We start from the raw sequence: 16043 nt of genomic DNA, 5'->3' as shown, positions 1-16043 counted from the left end.
TTCTTTTCGTGTGCTTTACGACTAAGGCTGTACACATAGAGTTGGCAGGTGATTTAACAAGCAGCAATTTTTTATCAGCTTTGCGTAGGTTTGTTTCGCGAAGGGGAAAACCTAAACATATATACTCTGATAATGGGACCTCGTTTGTTGGTGCTTATCATGAACTTGGTAAGTTTTTAAAGGGTAGTTGCGATTCGTTATCCGGTGAGTTATCAAATGAAGATATTAACTTTCATTTTATCCCTCCTTATTCTCCGCACTTTGGAGGTCTTTGGGAGGCCGGTATAAAATCTGTTAAGTATCATTTAAAAAGAGTACTGGGCAATTGTAATCTAACATATGAGGAGTTGAACACCGTATTAGTCCAGATCGAAGCTATACTCAACTCTCGCCCACTCACACCACTCTCTTCGAACCCTAACAACTTGTCGCCGCTTACGCCTGGACATTTTTTAATTGGACGACCGCTGACACCACTTCCATCTTCAAACCTCGAGGACCGATCGTTGACTCAGTTAATCCGATATCAGCGTATAGAGCAACTTCGTCAGCACTTCTGGTCACGATGGTGTAAGGAATATGTGTCGGAGCTCCAGCAACGAACGAAATGGCGATCCTGCACAAAGCCATTAGAAAAAGGCACTCTTGTGCTCATTAAGGAGGACAGGGTACCTCCTTTAAAATGGCGCCTGGGCCGAGTCACAGAGGTGTTCCCTGGACATGATGGCATCAGTCGTGTCGCGGACATCATGATTTCAAGTGGTGATGTGGTTCGTCGGGCTTTCAGCAAGATATGCCCCTTACCTATAGCTCACTCGGAAGATTCTGGTTGAGAGTCGAGCTCTCAACGCCCGGGGGGATGTTCGGGATACCCAGAACGTTAAACCTTTTTTAATGTAAAACACTAAAACCTGTAATGTAGGAACCTCTTTGTGTCTGTATTTTGTTTTATCTTTTTTTAAATTTTCGCTGTCAAAAATAAGTCTTGCGGAATACAACTCTTTATAAATTTTCACGAAGCATTTTTTATTGATTTAATATACAGTCCTATTCAGACTCCTACATTCATTATTACTTGAAACAATCCGGTATAGTTTTTGCCGCCTCCACTAGTACTAGATATCGAACGTGATTGTATAAATAAATCTGATTTGCTACGCGTTTGAGCAGAAACTGACATTAAGCCACTTTTAGAACGCGCGATTGAATTTCGTGCACTAAAGACAGCCTTTATGGTTGGCAGTAAAGTGGAGTAAGAAAATACACTATCAGATAACAAGAGGATTTCATAAGTGAAGTATTTAGGTCAGTTTGGTTTACAGATGCAGTACCTTTCGATATCAGGTCGGCGACCTTCCGTCTGCCGGTCAATTTAGAAACTAACCGATCCCGTGCTCTACCAGTTTCTGTACCACTTTCTAAGCTTAATTACTCGCCTTTTCCAGCTCTTGTTTGGTACTACACATTGTCAACGTTCTTCCGCGTCATTATCGCGATTCAAAAACAATTTAAACGCTGACCGAACAGAATTTCTCATTCCCGAGAAATGTTGGGAATGAGAAATTGTGTTCCCGTTTACGTGCTTTCCCCTTGTCATTTGGCGGATATGTTTATGTAAAAGGTGCAAAAAGTACTGTTTCCGCCCGGGATCGAACCGGGGACCTTGTGCGTGTGAAGCACACGTGATAACCGCTACACTACGGAAACCACACTTGCAACTGCGAAAATGTGGAGCCCTTTAGAATTAAGACCTCCTAGCTCTACTGATTTTCAAAGGGGCGAAACTTACTTTTCTTTTTCTACAGCCAACCAAATACAAACTCTTTGATTAGTCCCTTCACACTGCTCAATTAAGCCAGACGTGTTGTAGACATAAAATTAAGAGCTAATTGCAAGAACGGGCGCTAAACAAAAGGCTCGTCTCGATACAATACAATACATTGTGTCGAGTCATCGCGTGCTCAAAGGGCTTCACGCAATTGCATGGTGGTCGTAAGATGCTGTAAATAGACAAAACTTAATAAAGAATGATGTTCACATTGCAGTTTTATTAAGGTTGGTATTAACACCTTCACAATTTATTTCTCTTTATATCTAAAACATTATACATACAGGCTTATTTTCCTGTATTTTGATTTATGTTTAGTATTATTAATCAAAAGTATCAAACCCCGTAATAAATCATTGCTACAAAGTCAACGTGAGTTGTGTGTCAGCTAAACTTTTAACTATATTTTATTGTTTCCGCTGTAATATAACAAAAGTAATCCTTATTTTAGCTCCAAACATTGTTCAAATGTGACGCATTAAAATACCTTATGATTTATTAACAAGTTTGTTTTATATTATTTAAATTCTTACTTTAATACAATGACTTCCTATTTGCAACATTCGAACCAAAATGGCCCTTTATTGCTTGAGCTGCGTCAGCAAGTAAATTCTTCAGAATCACCTCGCATGCTTTGAATGCTCTATTATTTAAGGTTAAATATACCACTAAAATATGCTGTAAAGCCCTGTGAGGCAGTATAATTGAATTGTAAAGGTAATGGGCCGATAATGACGCTTGATCCGATAAAACTTGCGCAAGCGTTGACAAGCCGTGTGCAGTAATTATGTGCACAATGCAGACACTGCACATAGCGATGTCAAGGGCGATTCTTCATGAGCGATTAATGGAGCTTGCAACACTGATTGATTTTTATCAAGAGTGCTTGAAAGAAGCTTTTATATTCGGTTTGTATCTATGATAGTTTCGCTAATGACAGAAATACAACTCAACAGAACCTACCAACCTACAATTTTGGTCACAAATCACAAAACCCTAAAAGTGTGTCCTTCAACGCCAAAACCTCACTTTTCTGAAAATAACAAAAGTAAAAATATAACACATCTCAAAATCTTCGTCGTATGTTTTCGGCGGGAACTTCATAGGGATGCTCATTTAGTGCAAGCAAACCTATTGAAATATTGACTTTCAGACAAAAAACAACCCACTCCAAAGAAACCTGAATCTACTGAACACAACAAAAACAAAAGAACGTGCTTATAAACATAACAAATAAAAGTGCTAATTTACATTCACTTTAATTAGGAAATGCTTGAAGACTTGTTATGATTTAAGTTTTGTTGTCATTGCGTGTGCGTGTGATCGCATGTTTTAGTGCCGTAAATATTTCGTGACGCGAGGGCTTATAATCTCCGCGTGGGGCAATATTTTGTTAGGGGTGTTTCGGGTATCATTGACCTTTTTAGACGTATTTACTTCCTAGTTAAAGAACCATTAGGCCTGTTTTGAGGAATTGAAAATTGAGCAATTATGTTGTTTTATAAATTGATCTCTGAATTTATATAGACTATTCTTCGACCATTGTAACAATTGACCTCATACGGACTCTCACAAAATACGGAGCAAAACTCTAACTTTAGGTCTATGCCATTTTAGGTGAAAGTATGTCCGAATCGTGGCAATATGAATTTTGATAAAGACCGTTTTGGGCAGGTCTTTTGTCAATGTTTTATTGTCCTTATTCGGTAATACCCAAATCGGTATATCTAGGAGTTCACATAACACTGGTTTCTTTTAAGTTATGCGAACTTAATCAGATTATTTCTGGCTCAAATTGTTTCGTAACCGCCATTGTTATTTGGTTCAAATCATGATTTTGATATTTTGCGTCTGTGATCTATGGGATGGGCGGCAGTTTGCGAAATTTAGGCATTGTTATAGAGAATCATGTGAAGTACTTAAGTAGTAGAGTCGTGCATTAAATTACAAACAACGCACTTTGAATAATAAGTACTCTTCATGAAGATTTTGAGTTATTTGAGCCAAATCCATAAGCTTAGAATGTTCTTATCGTGCCTGTATTACTCGTAAGGTCGAGTATCTATTTAGTTAATTGAAATTCTGGAAAGTTCAATTAAAATCAGCGGGGTGTGCCAATATCAAAAGGGTAAGAAGCAAATACAAACACACTGAGAAAGTACTTATATTGAAAGATTCGCGTTCTAGAATGTAGGTAAACCTGCTTACGCTCACCACCCAGTATAATCTGCATTCTGCAACGACGATTTGTAGTAAAGATGAGAGTATTTGTGCACATAAATCTTCAACTATTTCCCACCACTTGTTCACAATGTTTGCATACGGTACGTTTTGATGTCGTATCCGACATCTCACGACTTTCCGCCTTTCTACGTACGTACGCTAAAGGTCCGCCCTGCTGTTTCTTTAGTACCCTTTATCATGTCATTATTCTTCACTACTACGTATTTTTCGTACAGGGTTCCTAAGTTTGTGGGTTTGGTTGGATATTTGAATGTTTCTACCTTAATTTGGCACAAGTATGTAGATTCTGATCTAATTTATCACCTACTTAGGTACCTTTGTGTTAGAGTTATGACTAGGTAGTTGAGCTTGGAAGTATTTCCCTCTGGGCGTGGATCTATGAAGTATTTCCCTCGGCGCGTGGATCAAAGCTATTAGATATAACATAATGTAAGGAATTTTTCAGTAAAAATAAATATGAGATGTACCTAGTTCAATTTGGCACCATAATAAAGATTCCAAGCCAAAGACAAACGCTAGAATTTTCTTTATCACCCTTCCGGCATCCCCTATGTTTTATGCCTATGGTTATTTCCAGCCAGTGTGTCTTCATGAATAAAAAATATGGCGGCCTTGTGTGTCAAAGGTCGGTATTACTGCAGCACTTCATTCTTTATGCATGAGTCTGCTTCAGTCAAGGGCAAAAAGTAAAATCAATATAAATAATTGTTCTGGGAAATCGAGCACGTGTTTATGGTGTCATGTATTTATTGTATTCAATCATAAACAAGAATTGCTGGGAAATCTAAATTATATGCACGCCATTTTTTTTGATAAAGCGAATTTATTATGTCGTTTGTACGGGGATACTCGAGCTACCAAAGTTGAACGATTAGCCAGTTAACCAAAAATACATAGGTTCAAAAGTAAAAAAAAATTACTTTTGAACTATTCCCGCGGTTACGTTATTCGTAACAAAGCCACTGCTAACATCTTCAAAACAGTATAATCGAAGTTACTATTCAAAGCTATGCATACTACTTACGCATGTTACTAAGTTTTAACGTTTTTACGCTAGATTGTATGGCGCAGCGGGAGCCAGCCCAGCTGGGCTCTTGTTTACAGATCAAGGTGCTCGTGTTTAAAAATAATACTTGATGTAAACTGTCATGAGTGGGGCAAGGAGCTTTAAATAATGAGAAATGAGTGGTTTCTAAGCCGTTTGGAAAAAAACCTACCATAACTTTTATACATAATGGTTATGAAGAAAAACCTCACGACGACCAATCTTACAGTACCAAAAATGGTCATTTATTTAGCTAACCAAACCAATAATAATAACCGTAGGTAAGTCAATCTACCACTGTGGAAGATTGCGTGTATTGTTGGTTCTACAAATACTTAAGCGGTTGACCGCACGAAACTAAACATTACCATAAAGCACCTTGAGATAAAAATCAAGAGACCAACCATTTCGACATCGAATCTGTCCGAACACAAACATCATTACCATGTGTTTCGATATTGTACCAATTAAGTGTAACCATAGAGATTGACAGAAGAAAGCAACAGGGAGCCAGGAATGACGGCGAAAGTGGAATGTTTGGTCGTTCAGTTTGTATACAATATCAGAATAATGGCCATTACTTGCCATACAACCGCCCTAATGTCAAGTAGTGTGACTGTAATATGTATTTGAAGCCATTTCGTTTTAGTGATAGGTTGATTTCGATGTAAGTGAGGGCTACTACTGAGTAATGTGATTGGAACTGTCCATTCGGTACTATTACTGTCTTAAATGTGTAGATAACGTTTTCGAATGTGTTCAAATGAAATGCTCAATACATTCAAGTAAAATAGAAATACACAAAATAGAATTCAGAAATATACAACCGTTTGAAGCGGAAAATTGCGCACCATGACATTTTCTAAAATAATACAAACCAATACAAACAATAAATACGGTTTAGCAACACAAAACAATGGTGTTCGGAATAAATACAATGCATTATTTAGTTTACTTGCACATAAATCCTTTTATGGGAAAACGGCGTGACTATTAAAAACAATACAATATCGTGCTTTCCAAAGAAAGTCAGTCGTTCGGGAAGGCGTATGTTACCTAATGACCGGTAATGGCTTAATTTTTAATCAAACCGTAACTGAGCGCACGACAACCTGCTATTAACTTGCTAACGAGTGTTGGATCAAACGGGAACTTAATGGTCTTAATACATTTAAATGGACCGTGATCAGTACGCGCATGGGCGTATATTCATGTATTTTTATCGTGGTAGTAATGTGTGGTCATTTTGATAGGATATTTTTTGAAAATTAGGTACTTTAAGCAAGTAACTACTTCGATATTTTTTTTTGTTTAGGTCAGAAAGCTATCCTACTTATACATTTCTAATTACACAACATACGTGAAACTAGGAGAGGGACAGTTTTCCTATAGATGTCTTAATAGAAGAAAGTAGTCATGAGTAGTCTGACCAAGCAATCAAACCTAATGAACATAAGTTTTATCACCCTGATGACTAGTACTAATGTCAAAAGAATTAAATAATCTTGATTACTTCCCACATCAAAAGGCAGTGCAACAGGAATTCTAATAAAGGGACAGGTAATCATTACATGTCATTATGATGACCAGAAAAAACGAATGGTTCCCACCAACGAAACGTGACTAGATAAAAAATTGTTGAAATGAAATTAGGAATGTAATGCGCTTCGAAGAATTTTGTCCGTTTCGTCTATTTTTTGGAGTTTATAGAAACGTTTGAGATTAGATTATTGGATTAATTAGTAGGTATGTTGCGTGAAGTATGTAGGTAATAATTAGATTGGTACTTATGAATAAGTGATGAGTATGGGCTCATTATTATGAACACCTTTGGATTTATAATGCCCTAATAATATTATCCTATTTCTGCAATGGTATAAACTACTTAAATAATATTGACTTGTTAGTTGTCTGTACTTAAATTATATTTGAGGTTAAAGCTAGTAAAATTAACTAATTTCTAAAATGTTATTGTGAACGGTGTCAACGCCCGCATTGTGAAGGCAATATTATTCAATAACGCAGTTAAACCTTCACAACATTATCGCCCAGTGGATCTCGAGGGGTAGTTTTTTGCCCCTTCTGTCCCCGAGGGAGTACCTAATTTGTGGTCGCCATAACAGTTTTTGGAATTGAGACACGCGTGTCGTGTGGTAGGTCCCTATGTGTTTACGTGAGATGATTAGACCTTTTCCCTTTTATTTTTAGATGTTTCTCGATGTTAAATTGTCTCGCTGACAATAATGTAAACATGGCATAAATTCGACCGACTAATGTTTGCGGTATTTTACAATAAATAAATAATGGAAATACCGCGATTGTTTGTTCATGTAAATTCCTTTCAAATTGGCCACATTCTAATACGACACTTACAAAGTCTACTTCGAGAAAATGTCCTAAAGGTAATTGTACTGGTTGTGCGATATTTGTTCAGTTGTTAAGGTTTTTTAATTTCAGAACTGAAAAACAATTTTGTTTGATGTTGCCCTCTTTTGGCTCGCAAAGCTATTGCTGATATGCGTTAGAAGAAAACAGGTGTTCAAACATTTCTTATGAAAGAATGTTTCACAATTGAACTGAAAAGGGACGTCGTTATTCTTTCCTTTAAGTTAGTTGGACTGAACAATTACAGTTTAGACACTTATTAAAACTAGCATTCTTTTAGCAGCTTTTTCACTAAGAAGTTTTTCAAAGTTGTTCCCAAACTAAGAACTCTTATATCGTGATCTTATATTGTGCGTTACTTGCTTGTAGACCCGTACAAAGCGGGTAATATCACACAAAACGGTTCAGGTGCTTCAAGCAGACCACAAAAGGTCTTATAAAACGGTAGTTCTAATGTAAATGACGTCTCGCTTTATTGTTTTCGTCGTGGCTGCTTTCCCGCCGAGGCTCAACATTCGTGTTTCTGGGATAACGTTTGTTTTATATTGGTACTTACCTCGTTTGTTGTTGGGTACACTTGCTCAATGGATATTTGCTGTTTATGGTCTGTGGATGCCGTTGTATGACACAACTTCATTCTATATAGTCTGTTCGCATTCTGAAGTTTAATATTGGAACATGCGTACAGTTATGTACTTTTCGCTGTAACGTTTATAGCGATATCCTCCACCAGAAAAGTTGGAATTATTTTCTTACATTAATTTCTATATATTTTTATTTTTCTGTTTCATATTTTCCCATGTGTCGTCACTAGCTACGCGAGTCTGGCAGGGCAGATTGCCATAAAAAAAAAACCTTTATAGCGTAATTGGCAAATAGAAACTGCTTAATGTATATTGGAACAGCGTATGTCCTTTGAAGGATGCACACGTAATCTATTGTCAAAATATGTGCAACTAATTGTTGTAAGTAAGCTTCACCATTTCTTAAAATTACGGCATTGCGTTGTGCACAAATCCCTATGAAAGTCGTGAACGAAAATCCGTATTCAAAAGTTTAGTTTCTTTGTATAATTCGACACGCCATATCACCGAACATGTTGACACGTGAGGTATATTTGTGTTATTCAAAAACAAGAGCATTACTGGTGAGATGTTTTAAATTTTTGAACATCATTTCTTCTGTACTCACACGTGGCAACTAAAATAAAGAATTCACGAAGATAATCAATTATTCAGCAAAATTTACTGCAGCGCAGTTGATATGGGACGTAGAGAAACATGAAATTTATTGTTGATGTTTCTGGGCCAGCAGTAAACGTCAATTGAGAATATTGGATGCCCAATTAGGGAAGAGTAAGTGAGTTCACGTATTTGTCAGGAAAGTACCGAAATGGGCCACCTTTGCGCTCGTGGGTGTCGTAAATAGCAAATAGAAGAATTTATTACTTAGGGGACACAACACCGTAGATCAGAATTACCTACTGTGTAAATATTTTTCGTTGCAATTTAATGTGGTTTACTAGATGACAAGTAATGGCTATAAGATATAGACCTGTAGGGACCAACTTAGGTATATCTTTATTTATGTTTTAGGTTATTCTCAGCGAGGCTGCAGCATATCATAAACGAGTTTTGAAGTTAAATGGTAGGTTGCAGAAAATGAATGAGCGTTGGTGATTTTAAATCAAAGTCTTGATTGATTGAGGAATAATTTACTTCGTACCTGCAATTTCATTTCATATTCCCCAAGCCATCGTAAATTTACGACCAGAATGGGAAACGTGTGAAAAATTAATATTTGAGACACGTCTTCAAACTATCATTTGTAACGGTACTCTTGTCTTCGTAAATGAAACTTGTCTTAGGCCTACGACTTTATGCAATAACTTTAAAACTTCATCGTGCTGAATTATGTATTTGGCCCAACAGTTATTCTTCGATTCTCATGCTAATTGTCACTATTTACTGGTACCTTCCAATTTATGTTGTACCATAAAACGAACACCTATATTTTATATTGGAAAATTATTGGAGATTAATGAGTTCTATTTTCATATTTTACGGTTAGATTGTAATATGATTTTATTGGGTTTCATTTTTCATGTGATATGAAAGTCACCGTGTGGCACAGTGTTCCGTTTTCTGTTTATGTTAGTGGCCTCAAACGAGATGTCATATTATGATAATAAAATGTCTTAGGAATACCGTTTAACGAATACTTTAGACTTGTAATGTACTCAATGTAACTTTTGATGTATGTAAGTATGGTACGCATAAAAATAATGAATGCAAAAATACGAATAGGTATCTGAAATATTGCCACTAAAGGAAACAGTACCTAAGTAATTGCATCGCACATAATTAGCTAATACCCGACTTTAAGACCACAAGTAAAATAAAGTTCCGACCATTAAATCATTATGTACTATAATACCACCTAGGAAGAATGTTGCCAGCAACCAACCTTTTGTTAGTGGTTATGTCTTAACTCGAATTAAGTGTGGAAACTACACGGTTCGCGGGTATTGGGGGCTTATTAAAGGTTATGGTCAATATGCTGTACAGTTATCTGTTATGGACCGTTGTCGACGTAAAAGCCCTTTTCCGTGCGGCGGCCATGTTGGAAAATTAAACGCGGTTCTGTGATGACCAATTTTATGAAGCGTTGTTTTATTGTTTTGATGGTGTAATGTTCGTTTATGTTGTTAACTTATTTAGTTAATTAAGAAGCGATTAAGTCAATTAATGATGCCACTAATTAAGATATAATAAATTAATGGTGCTTTTCCTAAATAATTGAATGCTATTTTTGTCATAGTGCATGGGAGCAACTTTAATATTTTTAAATCACGAAAAGTAGGTAAGGTATGTGTATCACCTGTGTATTTTCATAAGAGCTCGTTCCAATCGGTACTAGGATCTATCAAGTTCTTAACTTAGTTGTGCAGACTGCAAAAAGTTATTATATTACACGTATGAACTGATCCATTAAATTCTGGAATGCAGCGTGCATTATTTCGATTTCTATATGTATAAGTAAACGTGAGATTGCATCGTGACTGCAATCTCTGAGCGATTTGCGTGAGTTTTCACACTGACCGATAGCCAAAGGGAAGCGAATTCTGTGTCAACTGTATCGGAGAATTAGGCCCCAACAATGAAGGGTAAGAGATTGCTAGTATTAACGTTAACACTAGCCGTAATAGACCATCAATTGAAATATTTCTAAATTGTGTATCATTGCAGTGTAATGCGGCGATACAGTTATAATGGAGACGAGTATTAGACCTTGATGGTTCTTCAATAAAAATAATGGTTATGTTTTGGTCATTTGTGCTAAAAGGATACTTACGTTTAGCGTTACGAAAAATATGAAGTATTTACTCGGGCACACGTGTGGGAGAATTCCTTTTGAACCGACTTTCAATAGAGGAGATTCTCTGGATTCAAACATCACTCATACGATTAAAGAGAATTTTGTGAGTCCATAAATTGCATGAAATAGGTACCTACCTGCTTTCTTTATTCCTGGCAAGATGTAGTGTAAACCATCGACACTTAATTTATCCCGATCCGACCTCTCGCCAGCTTACGGGCACTGATCAGCGATTTGTTACGCGTTTCCTCCAATAACCTCTACACCTCTCATTGGAACATTTCCTGTTACCTGCAGCTTACCATATATCATCTGGTCGTGTGACCTAGATAGCTAGCCCTTTAGCGGTTTATGAATAATACAGCCGTTTGTGGGAAGCAATCAAACATTCTTCATTTCGATTCTAGCTTGGGTCTTTGTGGCAGTAGGTTATTAGTGCAGTTTTATTTATGAGTGTGTGCATATAAAATTTACATTTTTATTGAAATTTGAGTAGGTATATCTGTTACGAGTTTATCTGTTTCGTGTGAAATATTTAACATTAGATACTTAATGTTCGTACTATATTTGAGCTAAAATTGGGCCGAATGTGTGAAAATGCAATTGAAAGTGATCAAAAGAAAATATAAAGCCACCTAAATGTAATTTGTCTACAGGTACTTAATTGATAAGCTTATGACTACTAAACGTTTGATATTTTCCTATTCTCAATACCGCCATACTTGTTCCATCAATTTACCGCAAGGGTCGATTTTAGGTCCATTTTTGTTTCTTGTATACATTAATGACTTGCCATATTATTTAAAATCATTGTGTGATGTAGTATTGTTTGCTGATGACACGTCTCTAATTTTTAAAGTTGATAGGAATAGAGTAGATTTTGATGACGTGAATTCTTGTCTTTCACTAGTAACGCAATGGTTTACAGCCAATAATTTAGTTTTGAATACGAAGAAAACAAAATGTATTAAATTTGCTTTGCCCAATGTAAAAAATCTCGGTCCCGGTGTAATTTTGAACAATGAGGAACTTGAAACGGTACATGCTACGACTTTTCTAGGGATAACAGTAGACTCCAAAATTCAATGGGGTGAGCATATAACTGGCATCACGGGTAAATTAAGCTCTGCTGCGTACGCTGTCAGGAAAGTAAGAGCTCTCACCGATGTAGCCACGGCGCGTTTAGTGTACTTTAGCTATTTTCACTGCATCATGTCCTACGGAATTCTTATGTGGGGCAATGCTGCCGATATCGAGAATGTTTTCGTACTACAGAAGCGCGCTGTCCGTGCTATATACAAACTTGGTGCTAGAGTCTCCCTTAGGGAAAGGTTTAAGGATATTGGTATTCTGACTGTGGCGTCTCAATACATTTATGCCAATATAATATACGTAAGGCAAAACCTAGATTCATATAGTAAAAACAGCGACGTACATCATTTTAATACTAGAAATAAACACAAGTTAACCGCACCTAATTATCGTTTACATAAGGTACACGGTTCATTTGTGGGGCTTTGTGTACGCATTTATAACAGAATTCCGGTTCATCTGTTGGAATTAACGGACAGTTCTTTTAAAAATAAAATTAAAGAAATTCTTGTTAAAAAGGCATATTATAATGTTAATGATTATTTCACAGATAAACGCAGATGGCAGCTCTGAAGTGGAACAAAAGTGCTTTATTTTATTTTGTATTATTCGGTGTTTTAAATTAATAATAAATAAAATTGAATTGTATAACTGTAAAATAAATTAATAATAATTAAATTGTAATAGACAGCTGTGTTGCTGGGAAGTTTGTTCTTCACCGCTTCTTCTTTCCAGCCATAACACTAGGAAGTGGTGAAAGGGGGGCGTTTTGGGGGTGCTGTCATTTTTGTAAAATTTTGACGTTAAAAAGTGCTAATCGTATTAGCCTATTTTAATAAATGATTTTGACTTTGACTTTGACTTTGACTTTACCTTTAAAGGCAAGTCTGTTGACAAGCCACATTGACGCTAATAACCAGTCGCATTATCTAGAATCTTCGAACACATGGCTGAAGTCAAGAGGTGTGTTACTGTAGATACTACTCGAGATAAAACTGACTGATATATTTAGTCTGAAGTTCGTGTAAAGTCCGGGAGCAAACTCCCACGATGTAGCAAAATATTTTGACTTTAGAGTCGCGTGGGGTCTTTTTTGCATTGGCTTCTTTTGCAAGGAGTTGGTATATTTATTGGAGTGGCATTTTTTGCAACCCATTGCAACCCATTGCAACTTTTCTAGAAATGTCGTCGCCAAGTTTTTTTTTAAATTACAAACACATGCAGATAGTTTCTAAATCTGTATTTATTTCGTCATGTCTGTTAGTTATGTTACAGCCTTATAAATACCTGTAGATTATCATACCCAATCCAGTCTTGAGTAGGATTACAAGTTGATGGAGAAACCCTACACAAATTGGCGCTGATATTATAATTAACTCATATTACCGACTATGTTACATAATAATCCACCTTATTAGTAGCCTAGATTTTCTTACAGCAATTTTGCAGGACCCGTTCTGATCAGCAAAATTAATAATACCTACTGTAAGCCTAAACGCCGAACACCCATTACTTAATGAAGTTTACAATATTTCTAAGACCTGTAAATGGTACACTCCATAGAGGGAGTGTTCCTTATTAAACATGAGGTTCTGACGGTCGGAGACAGGTGGACGATTAAATAGAAAGCGGCCATTACATGTTTGCCCCAATACTGTATACAGGATGTTTCATGTAGCTTGGATCAAACAGGATGATTGGAATTGGAGTTCGTACCTAGATAAGTCACTGGCAACATATCTATCTTATTCAGATGCAGATACGTTCTGGTTTAGTTTTAGACAAGCTGGAATGAGGTTCTAAATTATAGTTCGGCCATTCAGAGAATGCGTTCCTGACACGTCGCGATTGAACTGACGACGTAACTTTGCAATGGCGTTGCAGTTACGATAAAAATATTTTTGCTGGTTGTTTACCGTTTTAACAATTGAGGAGCATTAAAACAACATTATTATATCAATAATCAATGAATGTAGTTACGTCGTCAGTTCAATCGCGACGTGTCAGGAACGCATTCTCTGAATGGCCGAACTATAAATCGTTTGAAATGTCTGTCTTGAAGTAGGTGCGGTCGTTTGGTAAATCAGTTCGAAGTCATTTGAGCCAAATATCTTAAAATTAAAAGTTGACAGACGAAAGGGATAAAGCGATTGCGCTGCCTTTTTGCAAAGGAATCATGAGCGATCTTGTAATCTACCGATGATGCATAAGTTTTATTTCTTTTGCAATTTTATTGGGTGTTTAAAAACCTTATACCTACCTTACCTATTTACGAACGATGGAGCTCGAATGCCCTATAGCAGCCCTTCATGAATATGTTATGTAGCATGCGTGCCCTAGATAGTAGAACCACATTGTATAAACAGTTGTCAGTCAAGGACACGCTAGTTTTGTCTAACTAGTAGTAACCTAGATTTTATTGAATATTTTTCGATTGTTATTGGTGATGTAACTTTTATAAGCAGTAGAACTTCTTTTGGAACTTGCTAGACTGGTTGATTTGATATGTTAATCGATTAGTGGATCAGTTTTAATCGATTTAGGCCGTGTCATTCATAAAATTTTGGACATGTCGCTAACTGTGTCATGGCAGAAATATTTGAAAAGAAAATACCTGAAAATTAACAAGTTTTGTAACGGTAATATTTGTTGCTATATTTTTAGGGATTATGCAGTTTGAAGGTTTATTTTTTTGTTGGTCATAAAACAAAACAAACTCCATACACACATTTCTCGTGCCATTCTGAACTCTCGATAGGAATCCATCTTGGTCAGGAATTTTGCGATAAGTAATGTTCATTCGATGGTTCACTTAGATACCATTGTTATTTGACATCAGATAATAAGCTAAACTGGTGAATAATTTTGTGGACACTAGAGAGTTGTGCAAACACGTCTTTATAATTAGTCGGGTATCTTGTACGAGGAATGGGGGTAATAGGCCCAATTAGTTTGCAAAGATGAAAGGTAAGACGACAATTTACGTCCAATTATTGCTTTATGGGGGAAATCTGGGGAATTAGCAATCTGGTGTAATTCACACATCCATCTAGCTGCTTATTCCGTTTAAAGTACCTCCTTAGATTAGTTTGCATCTCTCACGTCAGCCATTTTGTCAGTCATGCATACGAAGTAGTTGTTTTGTTTGATACATTTTGACTGTGAAAATGCTAACATCACAGCGGCAAAGTTACTTGACGGGAGCTGAAAGTTAACTTTGCCGCTGTTTGTTGCGGAGTTTTCTACTCTCGACTGGATAAACGCACAACAAACTAATTAAGATTTTCTAAAAGTGCTTAAGTTGTAGAATCTAAGTGTTTATTTCTCAATTAATTGTGTTTACTTCAGTAAGCTGATCACAAACATCGATTACACAAAATCCACATTCCTGTACATTTGTTAGCATGATCGAATTAATTCGTATTTAACGCGTTAATTGCTTCGCAGTAATTAGTGCAGCTGTGTCGTTGCAGCCGATCAATGGAGCTTGCTACAATTATCTGTGTTGCCATAAATTGATCGGGTAACTTAAATATCTGGTGCTTATGAACTAAGGCGTGGGGGAATGTTGCTGTCATAGATTTTGTGTAGTTTAAAATAATTCGGTTATTGATATCAAATAGCATACGAAACCTAAACAACAAACTTTGTAATGATGCAGAAAAGGAAAAATGACGAATAATGCTAGGGTTAGTTACTAACCCCCTTACTTATAAAATCTCTAATCACCTTCTAAGCAACATTTTAACTAATCAACTTAAAGTCTTAAGTAGTGATTAGTTAAAATAAAAATGTAATGTAGACATGCTTAATGTAATGTAGACATGCTTAAGCAACCTTTATAAGTAAGAATTTTCTTAAACAGCCTTCAAGTATTACTTATATTTAATTCACGTTTATAAGTAAGGCTGCTAATCTTTTTCTGCCTGAACAATAAAAACACCAATAAACAGTAGGTAAACTATCTAGGTTTCGAACCACAGAACATTAATTTCGAGTGTTGCCATCCGGAAAAACTCGTCCCCATAATTCAAGACAGGTGCACTCAAACCAACGTTATTACCACCAAGT

At 36.4% G+C, this 16043-nt stretch overlaps 1 protein-coding gene and 1 non-coding gene across 4 annotated transcripts in view; one reads left to right on the top strand and one right to left on the bottom strand.

Annotated features, from left to right (window-relative positions):
- The window catches only part of LOC124640558, a 289989-nt gene that overhangs the window by 9669 nt on the left and 264277 nt on the right, over positions 1 to 16043 (top strand). The window lies entirely within an intron of this gene.
- Trnav-cac lies at positions 1635 to 1707 on the bottom strand. Its single transcript has one exon. It is a non-coding gene; the product is annotated as a tRNA-Val (tRNA).

The sequence above is a fragment of the Helicoverpa zea genome, chromosome 21 (genome assembly GCF_022581195.2).
Source record: "Helicoverpa zea isolate HzStark_Cry1AcR chromosome 21, ilHelZeax1.1, whole genome shotgun sequence".
Taxonomy (NCBI): domain Eukaryota; kingdom Metazoa; phylum Arthropoda; class Insecta; order Lepidoptera; family Noctuidae; genus Helicoverpa; species Helicoverpa zea.
Note: the sequence above shows the minus strand (reverse complement) of the source record. Positions and strands in the feature narration are given on the sequence as shown.